This window comes from Pectinophora gossypiella, chromosome 4, assembly GCF_024362695.1.
Source record: "Pectinophora gossypiella chromosome 4, ilPecGoss1.1, whole genome shotgun sequence".
In the NCBI taxonomy this organism is placed as follows: domain Eukaryota; kingdom Metazoa; phylum Arthropoda; class Insecta; order Lepidoptera; family Gelechiidae; genus Pectinophora; species Pectinophora gossypiella.
The window spans coordinates 2,453,563-2,478,127 of NC_065407.1; positions in this window are offsets into that span (position 1 = coordinate 2,453,563).

Here is a 24,565-nt window from a genome sequence, read left to right on the forward strand (position 1 = left end):
ACTAGAGCAGTTTGGTTTTAGAACCAAACACTCCTGCGTTCAACAAGTGCACCGTATTATTGAACATATCTCTAGTAGGTTAAACTTAAAAAACCTGTCGCTACGGGAGCGCTCTTCTTCGATGTGGCGAAAGCGTATGACAAAGTCTGGCACAACGGCTTGATCTACAAACTTTATTCACTGGGAGTGCCAGACCGTCTCGTGCACATCATACGAGACTTCCTCTCAAATCGAACCTTTCGCTACCGCGTGGAAGGGACGCTCTCGTCACCGCACCCGATACATGGCGGAGTCCCACAAGGCTCCGTCCTCTCCCCTTTACTATTTTCATTGTATACTAGTGACATTCCCAAATCTCCTAACACCTAACTAGCTTTATTTGCGGATGATATAGCCATCTATTCTTCGTGCCGTGATCAAGTTATGATGACCGGAATTCTCCAACGCGCGGCCAATGCCTTGGACAAGTGGTTTCGCAAATGGAGAATCGAGGTAAACCCAGAGAAAAGTGCAGCGGTGTACTTTTCAAAGGGCTATTATAACACGCCACGGTCACGCCGTCAACTTAAAGTCATCAAGATGTTTGGCAAGCCGATCCCTTGGGAGGAGTAAGTCAAATATCTCGGCGTAGTCTTAAATAGAAGTCTTACGTTTAAGGCCCATATCAAACGTGTGCGCGATCGCGCCGCGTTTGTAATGGGCAGTCTTCATTGTCTCCTTAACAAGCGTAGTAAATTGTCCCTTAGGAATAAGGTGAAAGTCGTGTAGATGACTTGCATCCGTCCGATCATGACCTCATGAAAAGTATCGGCGTCCGAAGGACGTAATATACGATCCCGACGACCCGATTACTCTAGCCATAGAGGCAGCCAATCAGCTCGCGACACCAAACACTTCAGGACCCCGATACTGACCCCGCCGGCGTGGTCGACGACTTCCCTCAATCAGCGCTTATCGCTATCGACCCTCTAGGATCGATTAACTCTTTCAAATATTTTTCTTCTCACACGACGCTCTGAGCCGAGGTGGGCACCCACGATACTGACCCCGCCCAACTAGGCACCCTCAGGCCTGTTGCCTTAAACGTTGTACCGGGTGAGAGCCTTCAGCGCTCCCCATTTGTCCGGCCAAGTAGATAATGCCATCTGCGGCAAATGTACAATAAGTATAAAGGTTTTTGTTTCCTAACTTTTTTATGACGCGATCTCAATTATTGTGATTTAGTTAAGTATCACATAATCAGAAAGAAGATTACCAAATAAATACTTTTGATTAAACCAATTCAGTGTTTGCTTACTGCCTAATTGCTCCAATCAATTGAGACAAAAAACTAAGATGACAAAAAAAATAACAGCAACAGTTACAATGAAAAATGCAAAACAGTCACATCCATGTCATATTGTGTCACAGCCATGTTTAGTGATGTCACGACCGAGGCACAAAGGTCACAACCGTGTTTTTCTACCCTTGTTTTTTAATATTCCTGAGGGTATTAAGCTTGTCCATATGCATCCAAAATATGCTTTTGACATAAACTTTTGATTTGCATCATAAAAACTCATAAAAACATATTTTAATTTTTTTTGGGTTCTCTGCAAACTATTTAAGAATTACCCTAATGCGGTAGGGTTCTATAGCTATGATATGGTTCATATGTAAGTAGTACAAGCTTTCCCTCAATCAACCGGAGGTATAGAGCACACTACACTGCGGGTTGGGCACTGGTCTCACGATCTGAAAGTCCGAGTTCGATTCCCGATAGGGCAATATCGAAAATCACATTGTGAACTTGTGAGACTGTCCTTTGTATGGGTATTACAGGCTGAACTAAATCACCTAATTATCCAAAAATATGACAATCTTTAATGAAACATTTTTTATTTTATTTTATTACCTAATTACTTTTTCTGTTTTTTTTTTTAATTTAACGTCATATCGATAAAATTTAAACGACTACTACAAAAGCAAAGCGATAAAAGAAATGTCCAAATACTTTTTGTTATGACACTCTTGTAGACTGTGTTATGAGTTGTAATGTTGTATTGGAAAATGTGAAATCCCTCTCAAACAAGCCTGTTAGATATAGTTTTTAAAAAATGTTATATTCTTTTTTTGTCTTGCTTGTCATTGTGTGTCTTTTTAATAATTATTTTACAAAAGGCGTACTTCTTTTTTTATCTTCTAACCTGACCAGCGCTCTTTAATAAAGCCTAGATCTGACCCACGCATACCTAAAATGATGTTCACAGCATGCACACACATCTACACATACACATAGCACAGAATAAATATATTTGGGGAGGCCCCGGGGCACAGATGCGCATCGTTATACTGCCAAAGTCGTAACGGTTATTGGCGTCATCATCGCAAACATTACCGTCATCACTTCAGAGCTCCGCTATTGATACTGTCATAAAGTACAAAATTATGTGTTCGATGAAATTAACACGTGGAAGAAATATATGTTAGATTTTTTACATGCATGCAAATACTGTTGTACTAAGTCAGCAATTTTATCGGGTTATAACATAACATAGCATAAGCTCAGAATCAGAATCATTTATTCAACGTAATTATCATGGATAAACTTGTTGAAGGTCAATGTAACATTTTTGAATTTACGTCATTTCGCAAGGTGTTATGGCTGAGGAGAAGAAATGACAAGAAACTGCAACAGCAACACATCTTTTAAATCAATGAGGGTACATTACAAGTTATTTAATAACTAGAGGAACACATTCAATACCAGACATTTTTATAATTTAGGTAATCATTAATCTTATAATAGGCTTTTTTACATAAAGTAAGCTTCACGTGAGCTTTAAATTTATTCTCTGACAAATTTAAAATATTATCTGGTATTTTATTGTAAAGACGTATACATAACCCCAAAAAAAATGAATTTAATTTACTTAATCTAGAATTTTGAACAACAATTTTATTTTGATTCCTTGTATTGTAAGTATGCCTTTCACAGTTTCTCGGAAGGAGAGATACATTTTTACGCACATACATAATGTTTTCATAAATATATTGACTTGCGACCGTCAGTATATTTCTCTCACGACTATATCCCAATTGGGTCGTGTATGTACTAGGTTCAAGATAAATTATGAAATTCTAATTATTACTAAATAAACACAGATCTAAAACTAACGAAAAACATTTTCTTTTTTCTATCTAACTTACTTATTTATAAATTTGAATCAAGAAAACCATGATAATAAGTCCGATATTTTATCAAGTTTTATTACCCTAAACACATTCCTGAAGAAAAATCTTAAGATCCCTCTTACACACTCTACAACCCTTTTATTGACCGGACTAACCGCAGATGCTACGAAACGATTTGATTTCTACGTCATAAATCCTACTTTCATGCTAATGTAAATACAAATCTTATGCTTTCAGAATGTAGGATCATAAGAAAGCTATTAAGTTAAGATTATATTGGAGTGCTATCATACAATTCTAACTACTCATAACTATATATCTAATGTAGGTAATATAGAAACCAAGCAGAACCAGTCCCTAGAGATGAAAACCTAGTGTAGCTAAATTACAGTTCTCAGACGATAATCGGAGGCATATGCAGATTGTCGACACCTATTCTAGTGTACACAAGGGAGCGATAATAACTTACTATGCTAGGCAGGATCAAGTCTTTAAATTTATATTTAAATTATTAGGTGGAACTAATAAAAGAGATTTTTCTCGCAGCTAATCATTCTCGGGTTGAGAAACTGCAGTACTTTCAAAAATTGTTAATGGTTCTGTTTTTATAATGACGTGTGTTGTAGTGCTATTTATATTCTGTAGCTCTTGAGTTGCTTATTATTAGGTATTTTGTGTGTACTATTTATATAAGTAGGTGTATATGATAGGTTATGTATATAGGTTAGATATATATATTTGTAAGTATGTTATATATTTATTTGTATGTATTTATTGATAAGTTGTACTTATAGTTTGTACCCGCAATCTTTCATTTTTTTACATTTTTCCTCACCTTATGGTTGTCTGGAAGAAATCGCTTTAAGCGATAAGGCCGCCATTTGTCATTTACTTAGTTAAGAGTTTTTTTGTAATTATTTCTTTTTATTTTGGTGCTAGACTTTAGCCGTACCATGAGACGCCCTGAAGACCATATAGTCAGAACAGTCCTAAATATCCCGACGTCAAAAAGAGGGCGTGGAAGACCCCCACCACATGGTTAACGACGGTCCAAAAGGACCTGGAACAATTAGACCCTGGACGCAAAACTGGCCCAAAACCGACCAACATATAGAAGTAGGATAAGGAGAGCCGACCCTGTATAAGCGGGACAAAGCTTAGGAAGAGAAGAAGAAGAGAATTTAGCCCATACCTAGATAGGCTTTGTGTGAGTTGTGTCTATCCTAAAATAATAAAATAACCGAAGAACACTCCCATCTTTCTCATACTCGTAAATAACTTGAACCATTAAGAAATCTATGAAGCAAGGTTTGTTGGCAAAGAAGTCACGGTTTTATGGCGACTTTACGACTGAAAGTTTGACGTGACAACGTTGTGGCGCCTCGGCGACTCCCAACACTTTGTCTCTAAAGTTGAGGGTTTAAAAATAAAGAAAACCTTAATAGTGGACTGTGAAACTGTTGTTCGACGCCACAATTTGTTGTTTCCAAAGTTTCACAGCAAAGATTTTAAATTGCATTGCTTGGCTTGAGAGCGGACGTTTGTTTAAATTATTTTGCTCTTTGTAGAATAGTCGCTATCTATTCACAAAGTTGTACAAATAATAAAATGCTTGTTGAATTATCTGCTTTCATCTTTGTCCTATTTCTTGCAAGGCAATATGAGATTGTATTTATAGGTGACCAGTCCATCGCTTCCATATACGTTACCGGATGCCTTTGGCAACTCATAGGTATACCTCACCTCTCCTCGGTCTCACTTTAGTATTCAATCATATGGGCTGATGTCACACACACAGAGACGCGTGTACGATAACGTCAATGTGGAATGTCTGTGTAATGTGTGATTTGTATGGAGTGTCCGGGGTGTGACTGCGTACAAACAGCATTTTAATAACACTGTGACCTAAAAAGTACTCGCTAATAATGTTTGCATTTAATTTGCGAGCATGCGTCGGCAGAAAATTTATTTTTCATTTGGGATTTGTGAGCTGAGTGAATTACTTATTTTTCCTGAACGCTATATCCATTATTATTTTAATACGGATGAAGCAAAAGAAAACATTATTATTATCCTTGTTAAGAAAGAAATGGAACAGGAAATGAGAGGAGATGAATTGATTAATGGTTTTCTATTCTGTTTTTATTGTTTTCTGCCTAAGCTCGTGATAATAATATTTTTTTTGTAGTAATATTTTATCAACTAATAATCTAATACTTTATTTGAAGTAAAAAAAAAAATAAGGAGCAAACAGATGGAGTTTAAAATGGATGAATGAGTCGCAAAAACAATTACAAGAGTTGTGTTCGAATAGTAAAAATAAGTTTAACAAAGCAATCATCAAATTATAGAAAATAAATGAATTCAAGATATAAAAAAATAAGAATTGAAAAGAATAAAATAGTCATAAAATATGGCGGTTTTAGAAGGTACAGGATAGGTAAGTACTAAATTATGTATGTAGCAATTATCTAGCTCCGGTTCGCCGTTTTTCCTGGTTGTCTTCTTGACGTCAAGATGGCGGGGCCACAATTTGACGTGAATATCTATTTAATGAGAAAGGTACAAGATTTTTTCCTTTAGGTATCAAATAGTACTAGATAGGTGCTCATCATCATTACCAGCCCATTAACGTCCCCACTGCTGGGGCACGGGCCTTCCCCATGGATGGAAAGAGGAGATCGGGCCTTAAACCACCACGCGGGCCCAGTGCGGATGGGTGGTTATTAACGACTGCTAATGCAGCCGGGACCAACGGCTTAACGTGTCTTCCAAAGCACGGAGGAGCTCGAGATGAAAACTCTTTTTTGTGGTCACCCATCCTATGACCGGCCTTTGCGAAAGTTGCTTAACTTCAACAATCGCAGACCGAGCGCGTTTACCGCTGCGCCACCGAGCTCCTCAATAGATAGGTACTATATCTAACAATATAATATATAATTTCAACATTAAGCAATTGGTCCCGCCATTTTGACGCCATTATTAATCACAAGTCACGCTAAAATGTTAGGCCACATTACCATCAAACGTGATTGGAATACAAAACAAAAATGACTGTATAACATTTCGAGGCAAGGAAATCATCAATTACATATTAAGTCTACCACAATCTCTATATCCAGTAAATTCTTTAACTGAATAATAACATTTACTTAACACTACGGTCACGAGCATTAATATGTATACACTTTGGTACACATTAACTTTTTTGACAAATTGAACTGTAAGTCTCACTAAATGTCAAATATTACTGCGACAGAGTCCTTTATGACCGTACAGCACTGCGGACTACGCGTACAATTACTTGACCCATGAATTATTCCACCCTCGTACCTATAAAAAATATGATCTATCCAAATATAATTTCTACTTTTTCCTCGAGATAAACATATTGTGTCCCCTGGGCGAGTCTGCAATTAGCCGCGATGCCAATACCAAGAATCGAGCACAAAAGCCGATTACACATATCGATTCTGTCTCATATTTCCAACTTACGAGTACATTTAATATTCCATCAATGCGAATATTATTTTTACTTATTGAGTAGTTTGGAATAGTTTTTTTTTTGTTTTAAAGCCCTCACCTGTGCTTAGGGAAACTAGAAAAAGTTCTGACTTGGACGAGACTTGAACCCGCAGCTCTTGTCAATCCGGGACCGTGTTAACCATTACACCACCGGGTCCTCCTCCTGTTCATGCGAAATTCTTTCGATCTATGTATAATATAATAGCGATCTATGTATATATAATAGGAGCCGACGCCGGCTCCATCTATTTAGAATATTGAGAACTAATATTACTTAGCCGATATCAAGTTCTAGTCCGGGTCAGATTTTTTGATGTAATTTTTTTCTTTTTGTGAGTTTGTTATTTTGTCCAGAAGATTGTACCTAGCAATAGATATTTAAAAAAAAACATAAAATAATAGCATTTTAACTGTATTTCAGCGCAGGCCGAGGTGTATAGTGTAGACACCCATTTCTCTCTACCTACGTTTAAATCCAATGTAATAGAGGGCGAATCTATTCCCATTAACCGAGCACAGATCTTGGAAACTACGTGATATTAATTATCTAATAAGTGACTTAAAAAGATAAAGTAGAGTAAATATACTTTTTTTTTTACAAAAATAATGCTATTTACTGCACTCGTCAAAAAGCCCGCCCCTGACTAATCCTAATCCTAATAATAGAAGGTGCCCATTACACTAGCCGCATTTCCTCGCTGTACAGCAATGGACAATCTTTACGCCAAGAACAATCCAGCACGGGTAAGTATACTTAACTAGGAACATTTACAAGAGAAATAATAATAGAGGGTCTCTACAGTTATACTGTGCTCTTCTTATAAAATAGTAGTAAAATACTTTTTATTTATTTATTTTTATCTTTATATCATTATTGCGAAAGCGGTATATAAAGCGAAAGTTGATGGTTGGGCTGGCAGAGGAAGACCTAGAAGGACTTACATCGACCAAATTGGAGATTTATTAACCGGCGTGCGTGTATGAAGCGATTGATGAATGTGGAGGAAGCAAGAAAAGTGTGTCAGGATCGAAGCAAATGGAATTCTAGTCTCTGCTTACCCCGGTGGGAAACAGGCGTGAGTTTATGTATGTATGTGTATCATTATTTAACATAACATAAGGTTACGACAATATCTCAATGGGGTAGTCAGAGTTACGTCCATCGCAAGATGAATAACCCACACTTCACCGAGCTGACTGCGTCTATGTGTATCTTCACTTATAAACTTTTAAACCATGTTTAAACCACTACGTTTACGAAAATATTAATCCCGCAGAGTTCCCATTTATTCTCGGGTAGCGGAATGGACTTGTCCTAGTTTCAGCTTTCAGTTTACCCGGGAGTGTCTTGCGAACGTCTCCGTTTTAATTCCGACAAATGCAGCATTTGCAGGTGTTGGGAGTTAGGGGCTGGAGTAAAAAAACTCTTTGTTGTTGTAGGGAAAGTACGAATTATAAGGAGGATTTAGGTTCTGTGTTGTTTACAATGTTGTTCTGAATTTTATCAACCGGATGTCCCAGTAGTTAGTTCATCATCATCTCCTTAGCATTATCCCGATACTCACTGGGTCCAAACAAAATATAAAATCTACTTTTTGTAGTACTTATAAATTAGAGAGTCTGAAAATTGTTTTCGCAATCTGCCATAAAACCAATCAAGGCAACAGAACGTAATTCCCTAAAGCGTTTACTCAGCTAACCAAAATCCGCGCTTCGCGTCCATAACACTTCATAATCATAAAACAATAGAACTTATTCACATCCATTTTAGGTATGGCGCTGAATGTCAATGTAGCACATATTTCAAGGTACCATCTCTAGCGCATATTGAATCTGAAATAACCCGCGCGAAGGGGAAAATGGCGGAATCCATGGGGGTGGGAGATGTTATCGGTACGAGATTGATTCTAAATTTCATTTTTTTTTACAGTAATATAGGCTCGCGTTTGACCTCAATCTCACCTGTTGGTAAGTAATGTGGTTAAGGGGGATCACGATTACCTAGCAAATGCCTATGCACTCTAGGCTGGAAGACTCCCAGAGTTCATGTTATTGTATTAAAAAGATCGGATAGGTGGTTTCCAGGATAACGCCCGGTTAATGGCAAGCCTCGCCTCCTGTTACATATTATAGGACTTAAAAAGAGCTGACGAGAAGTGCAACAGTGCAGTGTTGTGCAGTGTGTATGATCACGGGATCACTGAAAAGAAAATCGAAAGTGCAGTGTCGAAATATCGGGAGTCTCATATCCCTATTTTAAACGCGGTAAGAGCCCGTTATTATGTGTTTTAATTATTATAATAACCGCGTAAACTTAAAACAATGTATGTTATGTTGTTGTCCGAAAAAGCAAGATTCCATGCTTAAGAGGGCCAGTTGGTCCTAGCTATTAGCCGTGAAGAAACACTTCTACTAACCCGCAGTGGTGTAGCGTGGTGAAGTATGCTTCATACGCTCTCCGGTTCATTAATGGGTGGCCTGTGCCCAGTGGGACGTATATAGGCTGTTTATGTTATGTATGTATATAGTTAGTTGTTATTGCTATGTATATAATGTGTCACAAGTTGAGGAATAAATATTATCTCTGTCTCTCTCTACTCCTTTGTATACCTGAACAGTCTAGGCTATATTAGGCAACCTTGATAGGGAACCAGTAAAACTACGGCTTTTCACTACGACGTTTAATCCAAGATAAAACACAAGCGTAAGTAGGAATTCATTTTTTTTTGACGTGACTTATTGTAGATTTGCCACAGATGGCATTAACTACTTGGCCGGACAAATGGGGAGCGCTGAAGGCTCTCACCAGGTACAACGTTTAAGACAACAGGCTTGAGGGTGCCCAGTTGGGCGCGAACCTCGGCTCAGGGCGTCGTCTGAGAGGAAAAATATTTAGTAGGAACGCAGGTATCAAAAAAATCAAAAAGTATTTATTTACTTTTCTTACATGTTTTTCTTAAACTAATTACTGGAGCCTCCTTTTAAGCAAAATATGCCTGTACCAGGAGACCCCGCTCTTCTATAACAGTAGTAAATAGGTAAGAAAGTTTTGTTACCTTTACGTTTTACAAATAAGCAATTAAAGAATGTTTGTATAATGTGTGTATGTGTGTGTATGTGTCTGTGTGTGTGTGTGCGTGCGTGAGTGTGTGCGTGCGTGTGTGTACGTGTGTGTAAGTGTGGGCGTGCTCGCGCAATGAGGGTAGATTCCTCCTGTCAACCTGATAGATTCCTGTTGTCAGGTATCAACATAATGATCATCACAAAAAAGCCATATTAAAAAAAAAAAAAAAAAAAAAAAAAAAAAAAAAAAAAAAAAAAACCTATCTCCAAAATTGCTCCACAAACCTACTACCACTATCCTAAGTCCCATAGCCAGTCCTATCCGTTATAAACACTCGCGGCTACAATGGTGAAAATGACAGTTGCTCGGAACCGGCAGGTACCGACATACCTTTTTATTATTTACACCGCATTTTCAACGAGTGTTTGCTCCCAGCTTTACTTTGATTTCGGAAAAGTGGCGAGATGTAAACGTGTGATCTGAATACGAAGGTGGTTCAGAGGGGATACTGATGCGCCAGTGGCATCTGAGCTCTGCTTGTCAATTTATGTCATAGATTCAAAAAATATATTATATTTATTAGTTTTAAAAAAAATATATTTAATATTCTTCTTGTAAGACATGTTTTAGGGAAGAAAGACCTGCGTTTGATCTTATTTGTTTTTAAAACATAAGTTTTTTTTTTATATGACTTACTTTTTTATAAAATAGGCTCCAGTTTGACCATGATCTCTGGCGGTAAGTAAAGGTGTTGGTAAGGTGGTACATGATTGATTACTTAGTCAATACTTATTCACTCTAATGACTCTAGTTTTTAAAAGTTATTTATTTAGATAGGTACACATATTGTAAAGTTATAAAATGCAAGTCTTAAATTAGTTTTTATATATGTGCTCCAATTACAGGTACACACAGCATTCATAATTTCAACAACAAAACGTATATATCTAGGTGTAAGTATAATTATAATTATGTATGTTACGGCTTATTTCTATCATTAGAAAAAGTGCACTTAAATAAATCTTACTCTTAGTCTGTTAATATAATAAAGACGCTTTAAGCGACAAGGCCGCCATTTTCCATGTAACTAGTTAAGTCTCTTTAACTATTTTATTTATTTTAGTGCAAATAATATAATTGTATTTATATAATAAATATGTTCCTAAAGAGACTAGTTTATAAGGATGTTGATTAAAATTAATATTTTTCCTTCAAAAATTCTTTCAAAAGTATATTTGGATATATAATTTTTCAGTGTAATTTTTTTGTGTAACGTCACGGCTCAAGTTACACTTGTGAAGTGGTGCTGCTATAGTAACTCATACAACTGGTTTTTATGGTAAGTGCTTGCGTTGTGTTAGGGATAGGGTTGGACAGACCCCTTAGCTTTCATGGGTTGTTTACGCCTCCCATATGCGCATTGTTCGACGTAAAATAGTTTTCTTTTCAGTGCGATATTGCTACAGAATAGACTGGAAATAGTTTATCAAAATCGTGGGAGGTTTTAACATAATATAACTTAAGCTCACGACTATAGATGATCGCAAGATGAACTAAGTACCCACACCTCACCGAGCTTTCTGGTAGAACAAAGTGATAGCCCAATTGCCATCGATCTCTATACCGGTCGAGCCATCTGTGTTAGTGAAAATTGCACTAAGATTTTAATCAAGATTTTGCGCTTATCGCTGTCGATCCACTAGGGTCAATTAATTCCTTCAAATGTACTTCCTCTCAGACGACGCCCTGAGCCGAGGTTCGCGCCCAACTGGGCACCCTCAGGCCTGTTGTCTTAAATTGTGTACCGGGTAAGAGCCGTAGCGCTCCCCATTTGTCCAACCAAATAGTTAATGTCATCTGCGGCAAATAAGTCATGTCAAAAAATAGGATATCCGCGATTTTTTTCTTAAGTTGTCGGAATCCAAAAGAAATATCTTATTATTGTATACTGCTTATGGAAGTGCCAAGAAAAAGTCACGTGGAATTTTCGATCACAGAAGTATAGAATTGAAAATAATTAAAAATAAAAATAGTTTTATTGACATGAATTTTGCGACGGAACATTCCACTTGATACTCGTATTAACTTAGAATCATAAATCATTATCACGTGCTCAGCGGAAGGAAAACATCGTGAGAAAACCCACATTCCCAAGAAATGCATTTTAGGAGTAACCTAACCTGTAATGGGCTGGTTTTTCCTTCGCGGGTTGGAACGTCAGACAGGCAGTCGCTTCTGTAAAAAACCGGACCTGTCTAATCTTCAGGTTAGGTAAGCGGACCCTGTGTCAAAACGGGGGATGATGACGATTAACTTAGAATCATGAGCGGAATCATCCCCCGCAGTATTCATTATGATGTCACTAACATCCTGTATTAATGCTAGTGGCCGTATGTACGATCACGAGTACTAATATGTATACACTTTGAAACCATGTCACATTAACTTTTTTGACAAATTACACCGTAACTCTCATTAAATGTCAAATATGATAATGCGACAGGGTTCTAAAGTGAGTACATGAGCTCATGACTGTATGTTACGCGAAACTGAGTACCAGCCACCTGTATATAATAATATCTATAGAAACAAAGCTTGACAAAACTATTATTTATTCAGCCCAGTCTGGACCGATTGGTCTGTCAGACTATTTCAGTCCGCAAACTTTAATCCGACCGGAGAGCCTCAACGTGGTCGATAGCTAAAAATAGTTTGTTTCAAACACACCCCTGAATATCAGTTTGTAATAGTTACTCATAGAATAACACTACGTATAGAACGGGTAACTCTCCGTTCCGCACCAATTTGTATCGAGCGGCGCCGAGAATTACTTCACCCCTTCTGGGTCTTACTTTTGAGTCTAAGCCCCAGGAGTATGGGCGGCCTCCGTAGTCCAGTGGTTGAGCGATGGGCTCACGATCCGGAGGTCCTGAGTTCGATTCCCGGTGGGGACATATCACAAAAATTACTTTGTGATCCCTATATTTTAAATCGGAAACCTTTAGTCTCAAGTATTCAAGGCTAAGATAGTCAAAGCAATCAGAAAACGATGCATCAAAACTTTTGTATGGAGTATAGCCCTCTATGGATGTGAAACGTGGACGCTGACACAGAAAGACAGATAGAGACTCGAAGCCTTTAAAATGTGGTGTTGTAGGAGGATGGAAAGAATAAGTTAAACTGAAAGAGTTACTAATGAGGAAGTGCTAGTAAGAGTAAGGGAAAAGAGGCAAATATAGAGAGTTATTGGGGACAGAAGAGGCAAGATGATTGGACACTTAATAAGACACGACGAATTTATTAAAAACATCATAGAAGGGAAGCTACAAGGAAAGAGAGGAAGGGGATGACCAAGAAGAGCTTCCATGGAACAGATTAAAGAGAAGGCGAACGTAGAGTCTTATAAGGAAGTGAAGGAATTGGTCTTTGATAGACAAGAATGGAGAATGCTACACCGAAAAGAGCGCAACTCTTAAATTAGTGATGTGAACTTTAGTCTGCGTTTTGTATTCAGGCGGATTTAATTTTACAGAAGAAAAGCGAATAATATAGCTCAATTTTCTATCGTACAATATTCAAGAATATTTATTTATCCAAGGGCAGTTGGCACAGCTGGTTCGACCATTATAGACGGCGATGTTTCACACTTATCACAGTCTAACAGAAAGCTCCGTGATGTGTGGGTACTTAATTCATCTACCCCAGTTGAGGTATAGTCGTAATTTTTTTTTGACGTGATTTATTGTAGATTTGCCGCAGATGGCATTAACTACTTAGCCGGACAAATGGAGAGCGCTGAAGGCTCTCACCCGGCACAACGTTTAAGACAACAGGCCTGAGGGTGCCCAGTTGGGCGCGAACCTCGGCTCAGGGCGTCGTCTGAGAGGAAAAATATTTGAAAGAATTAATCGACCCTAGCGGGTCGATAGCGATAAGCGCTGAATGAGGGAAATCGTCGACCACGCCGGCGGGGTCGGTATCGGGGCCCTGAAGTGTTTGGTGTCGCGAGCTGATTGGCTGCCTCTATGGCTAGAGTAATCGGGTCGTCGGGATCGTATATTACGTCATTCGGAAGTATAGTCGTAAGCTTACGTAATGTATGTATGTAGGTATGTTATATTCGTAAAGTTAATCAACAGATTTTAATAGTTACTAAAGTACTTATAAACAATCAGCTTCACATATTCAGTGAACATATACGGTAAATTAAATCGAATTAGCTTGTGGATTGGAATCGCTTTATTTATCACGTGTGAGAGTTGAAATCGTGGCGCGATGTTAAACTCGGAATGAATAGGCCGCCTAAGAGAGCGTTAACTCAACTCGCGTAAAGTACGGAAACGCGCTCCGACGCTTTGCAGTTATTGTCAAAGAGTAATTATGTAGATTGTATCTGTTTTTATCGAATATACATAATGCCTAAATTATAAAGTTATGTTCTTTTTTAAATTAGGCAATAATATCACCACAATTCATAACTTTGGGAATCTTATGGCTAACTAACATGTTTATGTTTTGTTTATCTCCTTCTATCGAGTGGGTTGTGAGGTGGATTACCAACCGGTCAACCTGGTGTCAGGGTTATTATTGAGCCGCCAACGGCCCCTAACATGGCTCATGTAACGATTACTCACTATGATATGAGTATTATGAAAGAATGAATAAAGAATAACTTAGATTAATAAAATGTACTTTAAAGGAACATTCATGAATTAAATACGATTTAGTGGGCAGAGGCCTTTAATTTAGTAAATCAGTAATACAAGTCTTCTTAAAGTAATTCGTTTAGAGCATTTTGTCTCATACAAGCCTCACGTACTCGTAAGCAAAATATAAAGTAGGTACATTCTGCGCAACGTGTTCTATATTTGAAAATCAACTCTCCAATCCGAGCGCTCTCAGTTCGCTGTTCATTTGTCACTGGAATTACAAAAAGCTTGCGGTTGCCTCGAGCTGTAGCGGCGATGTCGCTCCCATAATGAGTTTAATTTCAACAACGCTCCGTTATTCACAATTAAATGCTCCATAATTAATACAGAGTTGTTCGCCAAAATAATTAGATACTTACGTTTCATTATAACTTTCCAAAAACATCTAATCTACTAAGGACCACACACTTTTGATACTGTTTACGGCTTTTGTAAGAACGCTTTATTTTTTTTAATTATTATTACATTTATTTCAGATTATACTTCATATTTTTGTTAGTAAGAAAAAAGCCGTTTATAAACTATGTTAGTAAAGTAACAATAGGTGATATCTATTTTTCGTAGGCACCATAATTAGGCATAATAAGTACCTTCATACAGTGTATTACGATAGGGCAGTCATTCCTCTTGGTTAACGCGCTCAGGTATATGTCGCTGCCCCGCACCCTGCGCCTCAGGGAGAAGATCCGCTTGCGCACAATGGTCTCAAAACTATCCGTGCGTGTCTCGGCAAACATGCCTGATGCGCTGCCAAATAGCGGCAGCCCCAACAATACTCTGAACGCGTTATTATATCGGACTTGGACGCGTAGAGCTCTGTATGCCTTCTAAGTGTAATTGTTCCATAGGCTGCATGTGTACATTGACTGGCAATAAGCCTTAACAACATAAAATTTTACGCTGGTATGTTTTATATTTCGGTTCCGGTCTGGCTTCAGCAGCAGCAGCATTGTTTTGAGGGTGGTATTAAACTAATCTCAGCTGAGACTGCCCTCAAGATCATGCTCGAGTCCCTGTTTTTATACAAGAACTGTCACATTGACATAATCTTGAGGGCAGTCTCGAAGCTGAGATTGGTTTATTAATACCACACTCAATCATCTTAACACTTTCAAGAACAGAACGTCTAATGACGTTCCGATTCCAAGGTGTCTTATTATCTGTTATGAACCATCAATGACCCATGGTCTCTCCCCGTGAAAGGGTTAACGTTATACGATTTATAAATATGACATAAACAGCCTATATACGTCCCACTGCTGGGCACAACGACGACAACAACACTGACACCAACAATTACAACTTATATTTATACATTTGAACGGTGATAACCTAATAACCCAACCTAACTTGTGTAAAAGGAGGGGAGGACTTTGCCCAGCACGATAGGATGGGACACGATAGGCTAGAGAGAAAAAGAACCAAAGATACTGGGCTAGTCGATACACAAGTGTCTTCGGAATTCTGTAGGTGACATCATTGATTCTTGTTATAACGTCATGAGGTCCCTCCCAACTTGGTTGGGGCTTCGGAGACTTTCCTTTCCGCCACACAGGATTGTGACTCCAAACCAGAAACGATCCTTTAGTGAAATAATGATATAGTACTGCTATGCGATTCTGTAATAAAATCACGTTCCCCGGCAATGTTGTTCTTACCACAGAATAGAAGAAAGAGGTTGGAAGGGCCAAGTGAGCGCAAAATGCGCGCCACACAAATATGAGCAAATAATTCATACTTCAACTTTGCTCTCCACTCGTCCGCAAACTTTACGACGCACGGAGCTCCGCGATAGTGTATAAACAGATCGTCTTGTGCATTATAACTTGCAGGACAAAAACTCAAATATCGATCATGGTCGATGCAAGGAGATCCCTCCTTATCATTGGGAAGATAAAACTCTTAGTATGATCGGCTATTTACCAAAAAAATACCTTTGTAAATATGCAGTATTTTACGAAAAGTAATTTTAGCAATTTTAGCAAATTATCACAAAAAAATACATTGCATGTAAATTGGCTATGGAATTTGAGAAGCAGTAGAGCTATCGTAGTTATCTGTTTGCAGGAGTAGTAAAGGCGAGTGGGGCTGAACCGGCGACAGCGGTTCTCATACATATTGCTCGTTGGGGTCTTTTCGTCCTTTTTCTTCTATTCGGTGGTTCTTACAGAATCGTACTAATTAATCTCACTATCGCACTACTACGACTTCCGTGGTCCAGTCGTTGAGCGTTGGGCTCACGATCCGGAGGTTTCGGGTTTGAATCCCTTTGGGCACATACCACAAAAATTACTTAGTGCGCCCTGGTTTGGTTAGGACAATCCATGCTTCGGAAGGCACGCTAAGCCGTTGGTCCCGGTAACTACTTACTGATATAAGTACGTAGTCGTTACATGAGTCATATCAGGTGCCTTTGGTGGCTCAATAATAACCCTGACGCCAGGGTTGCTGAGATTTGTAATCTACTTCACAACCCACACGATATAAGAAGTAAGAAATGGCCTCTGTCACCTGGCCCTTGGCGGTCGAAGGCAAAGACGAAGACGAAGACAGAATCGCAATGCTGATACGGAACCTGGAAAAAGAGTGACTCTAAAGACGCAAGAGTCGTCAGCATTAATATAGGCTTGGTTTAGACAGGGGAATACTTTTATTGAAAAGGTCCCGTCCTCTGGCGGAGTTTTATGAGTGTGATATAACGTTGTCGACAAGATTAATATGTCGTTAGCCCTGACGGTTTTACGGCGTGTGTTTAGTGCGATGTCGGGTTTTCTGTTTACCTACTCATAACTTGAGGGGAAGTGGTTATTCCAAAGTATGTAAACTGCAGTGGGCAAAATGTGATTCTCCTTCTTTGCGAGTCGATGGCGATCGATATTAATTTTTTGATGACCAGTAATTGGCCACGCTTACGGCATTGTCAGTGGCTTCGTGAAGTTCTTTAATAGTGCAGGTGTTAGGGCATTTAGGACAGCATAAAAGGTGAGCCATAGTTTGTGGTGATACTCCACACTCGCACTCATCGCAGCCATCAACCAGGTATCCCCACCTGCGGAGATTATCCTTGCAGCGGCCAACCTGTGTCCGGAGCCTGTTTAAGGACTTCCATGTCGACCACGCCGCACACTGCCGCTATCCCAAATACCTTGGCATTACTCTTGACAGGTCGCTGACTTATAAACCCCACTGCGAGAGCGTCAAAAAGAAGGTATGAATATTGTACATTTAGTTTAAAGGACAAATTTTGGGCATCAAAAGTAGCAGCAGAGCACATTCGGCGCGGTGCTTTTTTCTAATATACAAGAAACTGTATGAAGGGCGAAACTCCAATAGCAGTAAGAGCGCAGGCTCACCACGGTGACAGTTTGAGCTCGGGCCTGCGCGATGGCAATGTAATTCTTGGATTTATACCCATTTTTGGTGTAGTTCGGTGTGTTTGAAATTAGTTCATCTTGCCTTGGACGTACCTCTGACTACCCCAAATGGGATATAGTCGTGAGCTTATGTTTTTATTATCATCGAAATAGTCATATCATGGACATATCACAAAACTCACTTTGTGATTCCTAGTTTGGTTAGGACATTAATTTACAGGTTGATCACCTGATTGTCCGAAAGTAAGACAGAAGGCTCGTTAAGCTGTTGGTACCGGTTACTGCTTACTAATGTAAGTACGTTCCGTATGTTCCGTAATAATTATTGACATTGAATGTTATCAATTTAAATAATTGTAATATTGTATATTAATTTCTTTGACATTATTTTGTTGATTATGTCGTTCATTGTAATAATTATTGGAATAATTTATGATTATCTCATTTCTTGTAAGTTTTTGCATGCCATACACTTGGTGGATCATGAGATCCTTATACATAAAATTGTGACCATCTTGTAACAACCATGTCTCCAAGCAAATAAAATTATTCTATTCTATTCTACGTAGTCGTTACATGAGCCTCGTCACGGCTCGCGGCTCAATACACCAGGCACCAGGGTTGATGAGGTTGGTAATCCACCTCACGACCCACACGATAGAAGAAGAAGATCGAAATAGTATGTTAAAAGTTAAATGGTATGATTTTGAAGACTAATATTACAGAAACAGCGTTTTTAGATAATCACTTCTAAATATGAAACTATGACAACTGATTGTGGTTATAACGCGAACCCACGTCGATACTGCTCCGCTCTGTTTCTGTCCTGCACCGGCTTCTGATGTGCCAAAGCCTTTATATTAAACTTCACGAAAAAAGAAACACTACGTAAAACGACTGAAACCAAATACAATTAAAGCTCTTTTTTGGGATATAAATTTCGCAATGGCTATTGCAAGAATTGCCAATATCACCTCGGGTTCTTTGTTTCAATTCGATTTTCCTCAAAGACAGGATCTGATTATTTGAGAATTATCTACCTTAATTACCCGTATCTCTGGCTATTTTCGACGAGAAAAAAATGGGTAGAATCTCAGAGAGCCCATGGGAATTTTCACTTTCTGTATTCGATTAGAAGGAGCAATACATTTTATTGTGGACATTGAAAAACAAAAGAGCAAAAGGGTAACTTTCATAGATTAATTCTCCCGATAAAATTTCACTCTTGAAACATTGTAACTACCTTCGGAGGAGGGATTCGCTAGAACTGATATCTGTAGAGCTTCGTAGAACTATGAATCGTTTAGAGTTGGATTGTGAGTCAACAGTCTGTAAATTAAATGAGTAGGTAGTTTTTGAAGATGCGCCTAATATTCGGTTGATATTTGATAGGTATTTGGCATATTTACTGCTATTTAGGAATTAAAATATTTTATTCATTTGTTTATTTTTTTCTCCAACAATGACTACAATAAACATAACAAAAAGAATATACAAAATATTTGCTTAAATAAAATGCCTCATTACCTACTTAGACGACAACACTGCATGCATATAATGTAACATTTTATATACTTAATTATAATTATTTTTAATAATTGAGTGAATGACCGGGTCAGTAGAGATAAATTAAATTTAATACTAAACTTGAAAAAGGAACCAATCTAAGATGATTCATATAAACAATTGTTATTATATTTCTCAAAGAGTGTCTGATTTGACTAGGTCATCCAGTGCATTACCATTTTAACAATTCATAGCATATTCCAATAATATTATGTGTAATATAAAATAAAAACAACTCTAATACGGGTATTTTGACAAGTGTGTTAAAAAAGTCCTATGAACCGGGAACCATTGGTCATTACACTCTCGGCTACATTGCGCCCACGCTTTCGTCTCGGCACTGAATTCCAGCCGCAACTGATGATCAACAAACCAATATAACTCTCGTGTATCATAATGTATTATTGTAATGTACTATTATGCTTCACTATCTGTTCGAAACGTTGAAAATACAGTACAATACACGCTCTTTCATTGTTATATAATATTAAATTTAAAAAATTTTCGTAGGGTTTCTTTGTCAAATACATAGGCTTAGGTACATGAAAAGATCCTAATCATTAATTTAAGGGCTACGCTCTTGTCAGTGTATCATTCTCCATGCTACTTTTTAGGGGAAAATAGGACAAAATAGGAGAAAAAAGACAATGAATGAAAATATTATTTATTCAATTTTGCTGCGGCTTTCCAGAAAATAACATCTAAAAAACATAAAAAATTTAAATCATTATCAACCATTTATTTGCAAGAACACAAAGTTAAGTTAAGTTAGTGTTAGTTATTTTAAGTAAAACAGTGCATGTATTCAATCTACAAGCAGGTGTGCAAATATGTATATACTTAATTATATTATTATTAAGGCTAAAAAGATAAAACCACTTACAAATATTCTACATTATAACCTTTTTTTACCAGAGTTACCTGGCACAGCTTAGTTGATACCATACAAAGAGATTGCAAAGGCTACGTATTAATTTGGCTCAGCAGCACATCTCGTCGTGAGGTCCCTAAGGACCGCACTCCGCCTTTTCATGGCTTTCTTTCAAGCCGAAATCGCTTTAATGTCCGTTAAGAAACATTTTATCTTTTTTTTTAGTTGGCCTGCCAAAGAAAAGGGTTCATTTACTCCGTGACACACTCCGGATAGCGGAAAAAGATAAACCAATTCCAGTTTTATCCGGTTTTATCAAGTTTTTTTCCGCTCGCCTGGATTAAGGAGACATTTGGACGTATAAAGGAACGTTATGTGACATTTACAGAGAAAATAAAGATATAATATGGTTGAGGGGGCACCTCTTAGTGTTTTTATTGGATCTTTGTCGCGGTCATACGGAATTACGAGGGTGATGGCGCCAACAAGGCGAACCGTCCCACGCTGGTACATGATACCCTATTCAATAGCCCCTGAGTTTACCCAGCATTATATTATTATGTTTAATACATAAATCGGATCGAGTTTCCTTGGATACAACGGCCTCCTACTGAGTAAATGATTTGCGTGCTCCTTTGTAATTTAATCAAGCTGGTTTTAGACGTAAATATTTTTCGACCTACTTATATATTAACAATATTATTACAAAATCCTATTTATTATCCCACATAATTGCCTATGTATAGTTAAGTAAATATCTACAATACGTACACAGTATTTTTGAAGTGAACAAATAAATAAATTTAAGTCGTTGCTGGCTTGCGATTTGGATTTGTTTTCGAATTCATGTTTGGATCATAAATTATTAACACGTGCACAGCGATGAAGGAAAACATCGTGAGGAAACATGCGGAGGTATATGACCTAACCTGTATTGGGCGGGTTTTCCCTTCGCGGTTTGGAAGGTCAGACAGGCAGTCGCTTCTGTAAAAAACCGGACCTGTCAAATCCTCAGGGTAGGTAAGCGGACTGTGTGAAAAACGGGATTATGTTGGGGAGATGATGTTGCGTTACAATTATAATCCTCTCAGATGACGCCCTGAGCCGAGGTTCGCGCCCAACTGGGCACTTTCAATTCTGTTGTCGTGATTTTTGTACCAGGTGAGAGCTCTCAGCGCTCCCCATTTGTCCGGCCAAGTAGTTAATGCCATCTGCGGCAAATTTACAATAAATCACGACAAAAAAAGCATAGAAGCAATTTAGAACCACAGACGTAAACAAATGCGGTATTATAGCGAAGGCCTATCAAAACTGACTCAGGAATCATCCGGACAGATTATATTTTTTGTTCGTAATGTATTTTCCGTCGGAAACAAAGGCGAACAGACAGAAAGGGAACTGGTAATGAGAAAATGAGGATTGGATTTTTGCTTTGTCAGCCTCAGGCAGCAACTATGTAAAACAAATAGAGAAATTCACAAAATGAAAGGATTACCTGGCTATAACTTATCTGTTGTACTTTTGAGTTCTTGTTATGAGAAGTTCTATTCGCGAGGGTATAACTTTAATGGTCTTATTAAGAGTTAAGGGTGTTTGGACTTTCGCTTAGTAACAATAGATGGCGTAACTGTAGCGGTAATCGAAATTATTATTTTTGTCATGGATAAACTAAACTAAATGAGCTTTACACCTTTTTGCCACTACTTAAAGGTCTCGAGAACCTACAAACAATAAAAAAAATATTATAAATCCTTTCTATTTAGTCAACTTCCTACTTAAATGTAATTTTTATTACTTATTATTAGAAACTACATAATTTGTTTATTTGTAACAAAAAGGGAACGTAACTTCAGACCCAGAGTAAACATGAAAAAATAGGAAGTTGAAAAACTTTTTTTTTTAAATGATAAGGTCCTTGCCACGGTACTGACCAATATCACAGTCATCTCCCTAGCATTATCCCGTTTTGCACAGGGTCCGCTTACCTAACCTGAAGATTTGACAGGTCCGGTTTTTTACAGAAGCAACTGCCTGTCTGACCTTCCAACCCGCGAAGGGAAAACCAGCCCAATACAGGTTAGGTCACATACCTCCGAAATTGCATTTCTCGGGAAGGGTTTCCTCACGATGACGTTTTCCTTTACCGCTCCAACGTCATAATACATTGATTTACACATTTCTAGGAAATGAAAACAGATATAATTATCGTAAATAGGCTATTTTCAATTCTACAAACGACCACCAGTAAATCACCTGTATTCCGATAATGGCGGCACGTGACAAAAATATTTATACTTAAAAAGCACATTGCGTATCGGAGATCAAAATTCGATTATACCGAAATGTTCGTTATTTATGCGAGTTTACCATTTGGTTTAACGATGATTTTATATGTGACTTCTTTTTTAAATTGTATCGCAACGTCATTAATTTCATGGTATAAGAAAACAAGGTATGCTCAAAAGTGACAGCTAACATTTCAGGGTTAGCCCAGCTGACGTCATCCCACCTTGCGTTGCCATTTCGTAAAAAATAAATTACCCACGACCAATGTTTTTATATTTACTTTGCAAGGAAATTTAGAACTTTTAGTAAGAGATTTATTTACAGTTTTATATGTGTGATACATCATCATCATCGGCCCATTAACGTCCCCACTGCAGGGGCTCGGGCCTTCCCTGTGGAAGGATAGGGAGATTGAGGCCTTAAACCACCATGCGGGCCCAGTGCTTACTGGTGGTTATTAACGACTGCTATTGCAGCCGGGACCAACGGCTTAACGTGTCTTCCGAAGCACGGAGGAGCTCGAGATGAAAATTTTCTTCTGTGTGGCATCCATCCTATGACCGGCCTTTGCGAAAGTTGCTTCTCCTTGCGCTGAACTGCGCCACCGAGCTCCTCTTATCAAACTGTTACTGTTGCTGTTTTGTTTTTGCTGAGTGGTTATAATGGTAAAGTATACTAACGGTACTAAATATTTTATTGTCGTTTTGTTTTGATTCCCGCGTGGTCTAAACAACAATAAGTACTGAGTTCTGAATTCAAATTCTGATACTTGTCACGATAAATTGTTCATCATCATCATCATTAGCCCATTAACGTCCCCACTGCTGGGGCACGGGCCTTCCCTATGGATGGATAGTGAGAACAGGCCTTAAACCATCACGCGGGCCCAGTGCGGATTGATGGTTATTAACGACTGCTAATGCAGCCGGGACCAACGGCTTAACGTGCCTTCCGAAACACGGAGGAGCTGGAGATGAAAACTTTTGTTTTGTGGTCACCTATCCTATGACCGGCCTTTGCGAAAGTTGCTTAACTTCAACAATCGCAAACCGAGCGCGTTTACCGCTGCGCCACCGAGCTCCTCATATATATAATATATATGTGATACATTAGTCAGTAATTCACGTAATTTTCAATATTAAAATTTACGTCCTTGGAATGTTGGAGATGCCAATTTAATGGTAACACAAAGGTAACACTTACGTCATCAAAAAGCAAGCAACATATGGCGGCTTGTCATAGAATTGAGCATACCTGGTTTTCTTATACCGTGACTAATTTAAGAGCTACGCATTTGTCGGCGTTCCTTTCTCCGTGCTACTTTTTTAAGGAAAAATACGGCAGTGGTTTCCTTTTTGCCTTCCGCCACAAATTGACAAATTGGATAGGACGTTAATATAAAAATACTAATAATATAAGAAACCATTGAATCTGATAAATCTGATGTTGTTATTAAGTAAATGCATATTTGGTAAGCCTGAAGAGAGTAGATAACAGTTTAAAAGGAAATAAACTAGGTAAATGCCTTTTGTAGCAAAAAAAAAACATTGTACCTTTTTTCTCCTTTCTCTCAGGATAAGTTTAAAACATTATGTCACAAATTCAAAAATATTCTTATTCAGAACATTGAAATGACAATTTTTCCATAACGAACGTCTCATCTGCCTAAAACTACTGCAGCTTCTCTTAACCTGCATAGCCGGGGAAAAGAAGCTGCAAGAAAAGCCTCGACGCAGGGCCCTAGTTTTTTTTTCAAAAAAGATAATTTTATTTCACTGCAAAATATACAAAATTTATTAAAACATCGCTGCCTAAGCAGGCTTAACAGTAGCCTTGTGATTAAAACCAACCAACTCATTCATTAAAAAAAACTGGATATTTTTTTTAAATAATCAATTCTGCGGTTTTCCAATGCATTACCCCGGGCTGTCGGAACGAATTAAAATTATCGCTAATTATCATATTGAATAAATCACTCTGTGAATTCGCACGTGGC